The following is a 12,810-nucleotide window of genomic DNA, read 5'->3' on the forward strand; positions in this document are numbered from 1 at the left end:
ACTTTTACGGAATTGTGGAAGATATCATAGCGTTAAAGTATGTGGGGGGATATATGGTCTGGTTATTTAAATGTAATTGGTGGGATGTCTCAAATCCTAGGTTGGGAGTGCGTAAAGATGAATATTTTGTAAGTGTCAATACCTCTCGCAAATGGTATAAGGACGATCCTTTCGTTCTCGCAAACCAAGCAAATCAAGTTTTTTATTTAGATGATCCGGAGTTCGGAAATCCATGGTGGGTAGTCGAGAAGTTTGCACCAAGAAATGTATATGATTATATTCTAGAGGCAGACAAACCACATGAAGAAGTTGATAGTCCAGACCATGAAGAAGCATATGAAGAAAATGAATCAGGCATCAATCTATTTGTTGATCTAAGCCAATATGACATGGTCCCATTGCGTAGAGAAGATGTTCAACCCAAAGTAATTGAAGGTGGCGTGTCAGAAGAACATGAATCAATTGAAGTGTCTACTGATGATGAGAGCGACTATTCCAACAAAACTGATATCGAATGATTTTCAAACAGATATTTGTGTAGGTATAATTCTTATAAAAAAGATTCTGCCATTTGTTTGAATAATAATTTATTATAATTTCAAACAGATATGCCTACTAAACGTAAAAGAACACGTGAGCCATCCCCACCACCTACTAACTCCCCGTGTCACCTGTCAATAATGGTGGGCCAACATTACCAGAACCAAAATAAGGTATTTTATCATTGTATATCTTTTAAATTATATGATTAATTTAATTAAAATATATGATTTAATTTTTGTATATATAGCTATTGTAAATCAGCGTCGAGTTAGAGGCATTACGAGGGGTGCCGGCATAGAGAAAGGAAGGAAAGTTAGTAAAATTAAAGTTGATATACCTGATGATCATACCGGTGGCTCTGGGTATTCAGCAGCTCGGCTTGCTTCTTATGTTGGTACACTTACTCGCACGTATGCACCAATGGCTACATCCTCCTAGGCTAAAGTTCCCCAAGATGTGAAAGATCACATAAAAAATCGTTGCCTGGTAATAAGTTACTCTAGAGAACATTTTTATTTAAATAACTTTTGAAATTATACTAATTGCATCTAATTTTTTGAAGGATGAGTTTGAACTAAATTTTGGCCGACGAGAAGATCGACTAACGATTGAGGAACTGATGTCGAATGCATTCCGGAGGTACAAAGGTCAATGCCATGCACACTATCAGAAAGTTCAGTACTACGATAGAGGCACGTCAAAATCCATTCCAAGCAATGTCACCAAACGAATGAGAGAAAGTTTGTGATCTGTTTGAAGATTCTGCTTATCAAGTAATTTCTCTGCAGTCTTTTTTTAATATGATAGATGTATTAAACATAAAATTATAATACTTTTTTTTTAGCAATGGAGTACGGTGAACAAAGCAAATAGATTAAATTTAACGATACATCATCATGCGGGTTCTTGATCTTTTCATCGCTTGTAAAAAAAATAGTTAGTTATTTTAGTCTCCATTAAATATTAATACATACACTTTTCTGGTTTAAATTCTGACCCAATTGTATGCTAAAGTACATAAAAATCGTGATGGTGTTTGGAGCAATCCTGAAGCAGAGGCAAATTATGTAAGTTTAAGTTTATTTAATTTCATTGTCTAAATATATTTTTGTTACCTATACTAATTCTAATGTTTTTCTTTTTGTAGGACAGGATGAAATCTCTTAAAGACACTGCTGCAGATCCATCTGATGAATCATCTGTTAACGATGCTCAAATCTTTTCTCAAGTTCTTATATCAGGTTCTGGATATTTGAGCGGCTTAGGACGTTGCGTGAAGCCATTCTCAACATCGTCATCCTCTTCTAAAGCCAGATCAAATGACGACTAGACTAAAATGTTAGAGGAAGTTACACTTGAGATAGAATGATTGAGGTCGAAGAAAAAAGAGTTGCTGACCTGATTAGATCAAGCAGCAGATTTAGAGACAAGATTAGAAGAGAGGCTACAATTAAATAACCAAAAAATGTTTGAATAATTCTAGTCAATGATGTCTCAAAACTCTATGCCACCAGTACCACTACAATCATAGTTCATTTAATTTTTTTAACTACCTTTATTTATGATGTTTGTAAATATTTGAACAATTGATGTATATAGATTACAATTTGTATTACTATGTTCTTTTTAATTAAATTTTATTATGTTTGATCAATACCGTTCGAACTTTAAATAATGTGTTCGAATGATAGATTACCATTTATGCATACATTCGAACAAAAACATATCCATTTGAACATAAAAAATCATTCGAAGGTATCGGGAAATACAATCAGTGTCTTTGTTTGAACAATTAAATACTCATTCGAATAACGATATTTTTCAAAACTTCGTTAGAACAAAAGATTTCCGCATAAATATATTGTCTGTTTGAACAATTAAAATTTTTCTTCAAACAAAAGTCACTTCAAAATGTGTTGTTCGAACGGATTCGGTCAGAGATAGTTGTTGGTTCGAATTAACATTTCCTATTGTTCGAATAGTAATTTTTTCATTCGAACTTCATTCTGAGATGAAAATTTTTTGTCTCAAAAAAATTTTCCCGTTCGAATTATTTAGATTGGTTCCATCCAATTTCATCCCTAAAAGTACTTTTTAGAGACGAAATTTAATTTTTGTTTCCGAAAACTTTCTGAGACGGTCTTTCTGAAACAAAATAGAGACAAAAAATTTTAATCTCCAAAAACTTCTAGGGACGAAATTATGATTTTTTGAAACAAATTTTTTTATCTTAAAAAACCAATTCTCTTGTAGTGTCCACTACCACTCATGCAAGCAGTCACGCATTACCATTATCTGCGATCTCTTTAGTCAATGGCCATTGGCCAATGCTTTACACAACCTCCACGAAATGGGATAGAATCAGAAAATTTAAAATATGATTATTACAAAAAGATAAAATACAATAATGATTAAAAAAAAAAAAGATAAAATACAACAATGTATTTCCCTCTTTCTAGATGCTAACATGGGATGATAAAAATATGACGTTTGTCCCTAGCAGGTAGGGGTAAACGTCATATTTTTAGTCCAGCTTTTTAGTCCACAGAAAGGGAATTCTCGTTGATCAATAATTGCATTTTTAGTCCAATTTCCTTGATGAGATGATACGTTTTGTGGGGTTGAAATTTTCCATCCCTGTCAAGTAAATAAGATCAAAACAGGAGATTTTTAAAGAAAACAATCATTTTTAAAACAAGATTAGTAGATTTACTCATATGTTTAGAATCAAGAATCCTTGTTTTCATCGAAAAAGTCAATTTTGTTGTATATTTGTTCTTCTAGTTACTTGAAATTTTTTATTTTTAAATATAAGTTAAAAGTCTTTTTCAAAATACCTTTATTTAACCATTCTGTGATACGAAATACAAAGCTTTAAAGTTGGCCCAACGTGAATCAGGGATAGAAAGGAATAAGCAGCCCAACCCCACTCGTGGAAGATAGTGGAAGACTTTGACTCGCTTTGGAAGATGTGGTTAGAATTTTAATTATTTAATTATTATTATAAATGGAATTATTGTTAGGAAAAGTTATATTTAATGAAAAAATATAGTTGTAAGTATAATTATATACTAATCTATATATTAATTTGATGTAATTGGTCAAAAAATAGATTTTATTAAAAATAATGTTAATTTAAATTTTAAATATGAATAAATTAATATTAGTATGCAGATTAATATAAATAAAGACTTTACTTATACGTAACAAAACTCATATCCAAATAAGAGCAACTCCTTCATTCACTGGATAGCTTCATCCCTCTTTTTCCACTTCCACTCACACCAATTGTTACTCAACGACGAAAATACAATGATGTATTTGCCTCCATATGGAATGATGAAAATATGACGCCGGCAGTATCCCAACAGTAAAGACCCAGATACAAAAGGCCATGTTTAATTTTTCAAAATTTTATTTTTTTAAAAAATTATTCAAAATCAAATTAAATATCCTTAACATGAATAATATGTTGTTTAAATGTTGTATTTTATCATTATCTAATTATTATTTAAATATAAAATTAACAAAAAATTATTATAAAAAAATATATATTAAAATAAATTCTCAAATTTATTATTTATTTTTAGAAACTTTAATACGTACAGAACTGACTTACATGTAGGAGGAGCCCTGATATGTCATATTATGTACGAAAAATTGTAGGAGTGTAGTATGTTTGATCTACACGTGCTTCGGTTTGGTTAAGAAAATTCTCATCTCAAATTCAAAATTTTCATCTCATTATTACAACTTTCTTAATCTCCATACAAAATATAATAAATAATTCAACTTTTTCTTAACTTTTCAAATCTTAAAACAATAATAATATTAAAATATTTAATATTTTATCTTAAAACTCAAAATTCTCACTTACCAAATATACAACACCTAATTTAGGACAACCTCACGGTGGACATCCACCATGGGTAGCCAGCTTGGGCCACCGTATGGAAGCTGGTGCCACCAATCCAACCATGAGCAACCTCGATTTTTTTTATTGTTTTTTTTAAGTTTTTAAAAATTTAAAAATTAATTTTTATTATAAAAATATAATAATTTTTTAAAACATTTAATTAAAATCATTTTGTTAAAAAATCAACTTGCCACGTTGCAATCTCTTGCTAGTCAACGTGATTTCTGGTTAATTCCAATGAATGGAGAAATTTGCTCAAATCCTATATCCAATAAACGCATGCCAGAGGGTTATGACTAAATATATGTCACACAAGTATCTAGATGAAAGTAGACCAAAGCAGGAAGGTGTCTAGCCAATGGCCAAACTAGAAATTCTATTTTGAGGGCCATATTGATCTATGGAATGACCTATGCAATGACGATAATGCTTGCATCCATGTATATGTATATATTATGCCCTTTATTGTTTATAATTATAAGAAAACACATTATAGACGCAATTTAATTTTATATTCCTTCAATTTATAAGAAATATTTTTTGGATTGTATATTTTTTAACTCATATTTCCAAGTTCTAAATATATATATATTATTTTTATGTATGTATACTCATTTTTATATTTTGGATGCAAAAATTATGAATTTTAAAAGTTATAGAACCATTATTTCATACTTTTAAGTTGGTCATCGAAATTCAAGTCGATGCTTAGAACTAAATTTTTGGTTGTGGTGGGAGTTTGACGCAGCCACAAACACCCAATCCAGTCAGTTACATATATGGAGTGGCATTGCAACACTGGCAGCGATGCCATGGGGCACGTGAACAAACATGGCGTGGACCCTTGTTTCTTACTTTTTGTTTTTTCTTCTACTTATTGAGTATGGCAGTAGTTGCATTTTGCTTTCGTAAGGAAAGTTTTTTACATCGGATTGGCTACTCAACATTTTATATATTTTTTAATTTTTTTAAAATAATTATATTTTTATTAAATTAATTGAATTATTCAATTGATTATACATATTTGCAAAGTAAAAACGGACAAGCCATCGTGTTTCACATGAAAGTGTCTTCTTGGCTTTTCTTCACTCTTTTAAATGATAGTGCACATGCATCTTTTAGTCAGCTTCGTATTAGCCTTTTATTCATGAGTAATGTTATATACAGTCATTTTTGCACACTCTCTACGCACTCCACTGATATAATTGACTGGATTAATTTTTTTTTAATACACAATCAATCATATCTCTGCTACATAGAATTTTCCTTAAATCATTCTGCAAAGCTAGAAGCCTACCAAACTTCTATATTGCTTTATAGAAATGCAAAGGCTGCCGCATTCTGAAACGCTGCAGAGAATACTTTTGGTTGTTTAAGGTAAATATATTCTCCGCATATCGTTGGTGTTACACTTGTTACTTTTTTTTACCACTTCTTTATTATTTGAACGTATTTAAAATTCTATTTTTTATATTATTTTCATTTTTTAAACATATTTAATTAATAAAAAATATATAACTTCACTAATAATCATTTCTTTAACTATTAAGTAAATAAAACAATTAAAAAAATAGTAAAAAGGTGGTACGAGGAACTAATAAGCTTATCATTATTCTATCATGAATGAGCATACCAACATATTTTGACCATTTTTTCGTCAACCTTATCTCATAGGGGCCCAAGTGTTAGTATTTTGACTCGATTTTCCTGATGTTGTCGAGAAGAAATTCACAAAATTTGACAAAGCTGAAAAGGGAACCCTCATGAAGTTGCTTACCACCATGACATACAATGGCATTAGTGGAGTTCGTGAGCACATTATGAAACTTACTCATTTATTTAATAAGTTGAGAGAAATGAAAATTGAGTTGGCAGATAGTTTTCTTGTATGGTAAGTACTTGAATATTTGTCATCTAAATTTGATGCTCTCAAGGCTACATAAAATGCTCAAAGAGATTAATAGAGCTTGCGTAAGATGATTGCTATAGTCTCTCAAGTGGTAGAAGTGAGTAAAAAAAAAGGGAAGGTCTTAGGCAACATTTGTTATAACTCAAGACTCTGAAAATATCAAGAAAAAACTTTCTAAGAGCAAAAACAATAGGAAGTCATATAAGGTGAAAAAGGTTGGAACCCCTTGACAAGCAAGTTTGGGTGCTTCTTCTAATTCTAAGATGGAAGGTTTTAAAGGAAAATGTAATTTTGTGACATGTTTAGACACAAAAAGGCAAATTGTGGGAGATTTACAGCTTTTTTTTTAATTTTTTTTTTTAAAAAGAGTCGGTAGCCACACACATAGCGCCCAGTCCCAAGTTTATTAATAAGTCTTCACTTGTGGTAGAAGAATATTGTGGTAACATCAAGACACTTGGAGGTTTACAAGGTAAAGCGCTAAAACACTAACCCAAAACTAAGTGCCAAAACAAGCGAAAAAAAAAACAAGCAAAAAAACAAACCTGCAAGAAACGAAATTCTAACAAGCCTAAAACAAAAAACAACAAACACTCAAAAAGGAAACTAAACAATCCTAGATAAAAAACAATAACAACCAATAAAAAGAGCAACAAAAGCAATCAAACATAGTGGCATCGTAATGAGGGGAGACCCAGCATGTCCAAGAGGATTAAACCTCTCAGCAACCTCGGCACTTCCCCAATCACTTGCTGCTCCATATGATAACCAAGCGTACCATACTTTGCAAGCCAATCAGCAACTTTATTACCCTCTTTGAAGACATGACAAACCGAACAATCCATTGAATCCGAAAGACAGAGAATCTCCTCCCAAAAACCCTCAAGGTACCAAACCCCACATCTCCATTGCTTCCACCACGAAACCACTACTTGCAAGTCCAGTTCAATTTCCACGTAACCAATCCTCAAAGCTTTACAAGCTTTAAGGCCATACAATAGAGCTAATAATTCAGTTCTGTTATTCGAACCAATGCCAAGAGGAGAGGCAAAAGCATGAATTAAATTTCCATTATTATCTCTGATAATACCACCAGCCCTAGACGGCCTAGGACTCCCAAAGTTACTACCATTAGTATTTAACTTGAAACACCCATTTTGGGGGGAGGGGGGGGGGGGTTTGCGCCAAGCCACAAAACTCAAGCATCGCCTTGGCGAAACGATAGGCGATATAAGCAAAGATTGTAAAATCTGAGAATCATGCCTAGAGCATTTCGAAACTTTGTGAATGTCTTGGTAGACTGACCGAATCACATGAACAATCGATTGCCAAACCAAACCAAAAGGCTTAAGCTGACCTTCCATGCGAACTACACATCTACGATGCCAAAGAAGCCAAGAAAGCAAAGAAGGAAGGAGGCCCACAATAATACCAACCTAAGAAGAGGAAGAAGCACGATGAAACCAAAGAGACTGTCTCTTTCTAATTACCACGAAGCGGTAACCCAAAGATAGTGCCACAATAACGCCACATCCGAGCAGCAAAATCTCCTTCAAACAAAACATGATCTTGATCCTCGTACTTACCAACATCACAACAATCACCCTTAGAAACAATCGGCACCCCTACATGACGGAGACGATCATCCACACTGAAGGCATGATGCCAAGCCTTTCACATAGAAAACGAAACCTTCAAAGGGAGATAACTATGCCACATCCAAGAATGCCAATTCATGGTAGAACCTCTAATACGAATACAATCCCATGCTGATTTTGTAGAGAAACAACCACTATCTTGCTTCATCCATACCAATACATCTAATTTGCCCATGCAAATTGCTAAAGATTCTAGGATATCATTAACATGATCTTGACCCACCAGATTAACCAAGAGCTCCACATCCCATGAATTAGACAGTTGACACTCCTTAACTTTAAGTAAAGGACTACCCACCATCGGAGGATCAAAATACAAGGGACCCCGATCCAGCCACTTATCATACCAGAAGAAAAGGTTGCCTTCCTTAAGGTGCCACTTTGATTTTTCGAGAACCAAAGGAATACAATTAGCAATCATTTTCTAAACTCTTGTGCCTTTATTTGCATCAATAAGAAGCCAAGGTTTAGACCCCACATATTTAGCTTTGAAAAACTGAGCCCATAATGAATTACCTTGGATTAGATTCCAAGCAAACCACATATGCAAAGCCTTTGGCATATCAGCTAGGTGACGCAAACTGTGATGACCCGTTTTTGAGTGTATTTTCGCTGAAATGGTTGTTTTTATTTTAATTAATATATTAGTTATTTATTTTAATTTAATTGCGTTTTAAAAATTGGTTTTTTTATTTATTTGATGTTGTGTTTTATTTCTTTTTGTTGTTTTGTGGTTTTTAATCTCTTTTCGGCGGTTTGTTTTGTTTTCCGGAATGAGAATTAGACCTCATCTTTTTTCCCTACACCTCTTTTCCTTTTTCTCTTCTTTTTTCTTTTTCTTTTTTTCCTTTTTCCTTCTTTCTTTTTCCTTTCTTTTCTTTTTTTTCTTTTTTTTCTTTTTTTCCTCTCCCCCGCGTCGACCCCCCCGGCCTCTCTCTCTCTCTTCTCTCTCCCTCACGGCCGAACGCTTCCTCAGCCCAGACCCACCGCCGCCGGCCACCGTGCGGCACACCACCCCCACCAAAACCTTCCCCTCCCTCCGGCGCACCACCCCACCGATTTCCACCCCCATCCGGCCGGCCGTTTGGCCGGAAAAGCTCTCCAAAAGCTGCACGGATTTTGCCCCGATCCGCCGCCGTCGCTCCACCTCTGGCCACCATTTCTTCACCACTTCATCACCGGTCCCTTGCCATCCTAACCCACCTATTTCCAGCCTCCAACGACCACCGGAACAGCTCCCACGAGCTAGCTTTCCTTTTTGGGAAATCCGGCCTCTTTCCGGCGATTCCGCCGCCACCCACGGCCAACCACCACTTCCAATAGCTTCACAACCATCCCTAGACCATTCCCTATCAATCCCAAGCTCTAGTTTGTCCCTGTTCAAAAGTGGATTTTTCACAACCCACGACCACAGTGAATTTTCACTGTGACGTTGTTTTTTCGGCGCCGTTTGCAACGCCGCGTGTTTTCTAAAATTGCCATATAGCGCTGTAAGTATTTTCCTTACCCTATTTTTAGATTTAAATATATATTGCTCTTTCAATTTAATTAATCTGCTGGTTGGTTGATTCCAGACTGAGTCCGAGGAGTTCGGGGGTCGGATGGATGGAGGACGGAGTTGCTAGATTTATTGTTTTATGATTGGTTGTTTGTTTTGGAGCATTGATAATTGCATTTGCATGGCGCATGCTTGTGTATTGATTTTATTTGAGAAACCCTGTTTTGCTGACGTGAATGGATTTTCGGGTGTGTGTGTCTCACGAGCCCAAGCCGGGATGGGTCATTATCTCGGTGGAGCTCCTCTGGTCACTCGGGAGTGGAAAATACTGAGTGACGTCCCCTGAGTTGTCGCTGGGCGACGACGGGAGCAGGGCTAGAGGATGGCCCGGCCAGGTACACGCGGGGCACGAGTCTAGGCATCGCTCTACTCACCGACTCCGTGGCCCTTCGCTGGCGAGGGCTAGAGGATGGCCTGGCCAGGTACACGCAGGGCGCGAGTCTGGGCATCGCTCGTTTAGGTGTCACATGCGGAGTCGTTACCTGCGGTGTGGCACAGAGCCAGGGTGTGCGGATGATCCCTAGGGGAGATCATGGTGCATGCATAACCGGTTTGTTTTTATGGTTTTCGGATGCGGGCCATTTTCTGGGAAAATGGCGAGTTTTGGTTTTGAGGCTTTTGATCCATTTTCTGGGAAAATGGTGGTTTGGGCCATTATCTGGGATAATGGCGATGCGTGATTTTTAAGATTATGTTTTTTGGGCCAAATGGGTTTTTGGCGTGTGTGGAAAAAAATCGTGTTTTGTGGGCTTTGTGCATTGGGCATGTTTCATGCATATTGTTTGAGTTCTATGTGTTTTTATCTGGTAGTGTTTGGGTTTTACTTACCTGCGGTACCAGTTTTGGTTCCGCAGCTTTTGGTGCAGAGTTCGAGGAGGAGGAGGAGGAGGCTGAGCCCGAGGATGTGGCTCCGTCGGGTTGCTGATGATATGTTTTATATTTGATTTAAAACTGTATTTGTGTTTTTGTAATATTTTATTTATGTAAGTTTTAAACAGCCTGTATTACGTTAAGAAAAATTCTGGTACTTAGTTAATGACTTTCGTTATCCGCTGCGTGTTTATTTGTGCACATATGTTGCCTTTGCACACACTTGGCACCCGTCGATAGGATGGTGACCCGGGTTGTCACCATCCGGACGTCTCGATTTTCCCGTGTTCGGGCGTGGGGATTTGGGGGCGTCACAGGTGGTATCAGAGCAGTTTGGGCTCTGGGTAAAACCACATGTCCCGTAGGTAATACCAGGATGCTTTTAAAGTTGTGTTTTAAAAATTATGTTAAGTAAAGTTGTTTTATTTGTTTGAGTTTGTTTATTTGTTTTTATTTGTTTAGTTATGTTTTTACAAGTTGTTTCTTTTGTTTTGGTGTGATGTGGTGTTGGTTTTTGGTTCTGTTTTGTTGGTTGGTTTTATTTGTTTTTGTTTTTCTGAAAAGGGGTCAAAGGTTGTGGTGGCAGGAAGATGGGAAGGCCAAAGAAATCTACTCAGAAGCCACGGGACAATACATCAAGAGATGACTCCATAGCTCAAGCCATACGGCAGATGACGGAGTTTATGCAGCAAACTTATAGGCCTCAACAGACAGGGCCTTGGCCACAACCAGGGGGACCTTGGCCACAACCAGGGGGACCTTGGCCACAACAAGGGGGTCCCTGGCCGCCACAAGGAGGGCCTTGTCCGCAACAAGAAGGATTTTGGCCGCAACCAGGAGGTCCTTGGCCATATCAGGGAGGGCCTTGGCCTTACCCGGGAGGATCTAGCAGCATGGTGCAAGCTGGGTGCACCTATGAGCGCTTCCTGGCGCATAGGACTCCACACTTCACTAGAGAAGAGGATTCGCTTCGAGCTGGAAAATGGATCAAGGACTTGGAGAGAACTTTTGAGGTGTGTGGATGCACCGAGGTGCAACAAGTACTCTACGCCAGCTATCTCTTGCAAGGCACGGCGTTTGATTGGTGGGATACCAAAAGAGTGATGCTGGAATCAGAATTGGGATCTTTCGCTGCGGTGACCTGGCAACGTTTCAAGAAGGAGTTTAATGACTGCTTCTTTCCCGCATCAGTAAGGAAGCAAAAGGCGAGAGAGTTCTCAGATTTGGTCCAAGGGGGCGCGACAGTGGAACAGTACGCCCTGAGATTCATAGAACTTGAGCGATTTGCTCCTCACCTTATTGCCACAGAGGAGATGCGAGCTGATCGTTTTCAGGAGGGACTGCGCCCTGATATACGCCGTATGGTGGTCACCCATCGGATATCCACTTTTCAGGAATTAGTGGATGTGGCCACCCTTGTGGAGCGAGAAAACAATCTGAGTATGGGCTCCCCTCCAGGGCATAAGAGGCGGAGTTTTTCTGGTGAAGGAAGCAGCTCGGGTTCGCCTCAGAAATTTGTTCAGCGGACCGGGACTCAACCGCAAGCATCCTCAAGTGTTCGCATGGGAGGACGTGTGCCTGTATGCGGAGTTTGTAATAGAGCCCATGTGGGTGAGTGCCCTTCTGGTAGGGCTCGATGTTATAATTGTGGCCAGCAGGGTCACTTTGCCCGAGAATGTCCAAGAGCAGCTCAAGGAAGCCGTGGAGGTAGATGCGGTAGAAGAACAAACCCGAGACAAACAGTGCAAGCCCGGGTTTATGTTGTCACACCCGGAGAGGTGGATGATGAGGCACCAGCGACCCATGATGCTGGAGTAATCACAGGTATGGATTAATTTAATTTTAAGTTGGATTTAATTTTTGGTGTATTTGGTTTCTTCTTTGTTTTTTTTTTGGATTTCATGGGTTATGTGTTTGGTTCAGGAAGAGTCCATTTGTATGAGTTTTATGCTTGTACTTTGTTTGATTCCGGTGCTTCACAATCGTTTGTGTCTTTCACGTTTGCACGGGTGTGTAATTTGGTCACGGAACCGTTGCCGAAGGCTATGGTAGTGGCTCTACCCGATGGTGAGATGGTGTGGTGTTCCAAGGTTGCTTTGGGATGCCCGTTAAATTTTGAGGGAAGATTCTTGGATGCTGATTTGGTGGTGTTCAAGCTGTTGGGTTTTGATATCATCCTCGGGATGGATTGGCTATACCGATATTCTGCGAGTATTAATTGCAGAAGTCGAATAATTAGCTTTCAGCTTCCAGATGGTGATTGTCTAGAATTTGCGGGGAGTAGATTAAAAGAAAAGCCGATGATTATATCAGCGATTCAGGCAAGGAGAGAGATTGCATGGGGAGCGGATGCATT

The sequence above is a fragment of the Carya illinoinensis genome, chromosome 4 (genome assembly GCF_018687715.1).
Source record: "Carya illinoinensis cultivar Pawnee chromosome 4, C.illinoinensisPawnee_v1, whole genome shotgun sequence".
NCBI lineage: Eukaryota > Viridiplantae > Streptophyta > Magnoliopsida > Fagales > Juglandaceae > Carya > Carya illinoinensis.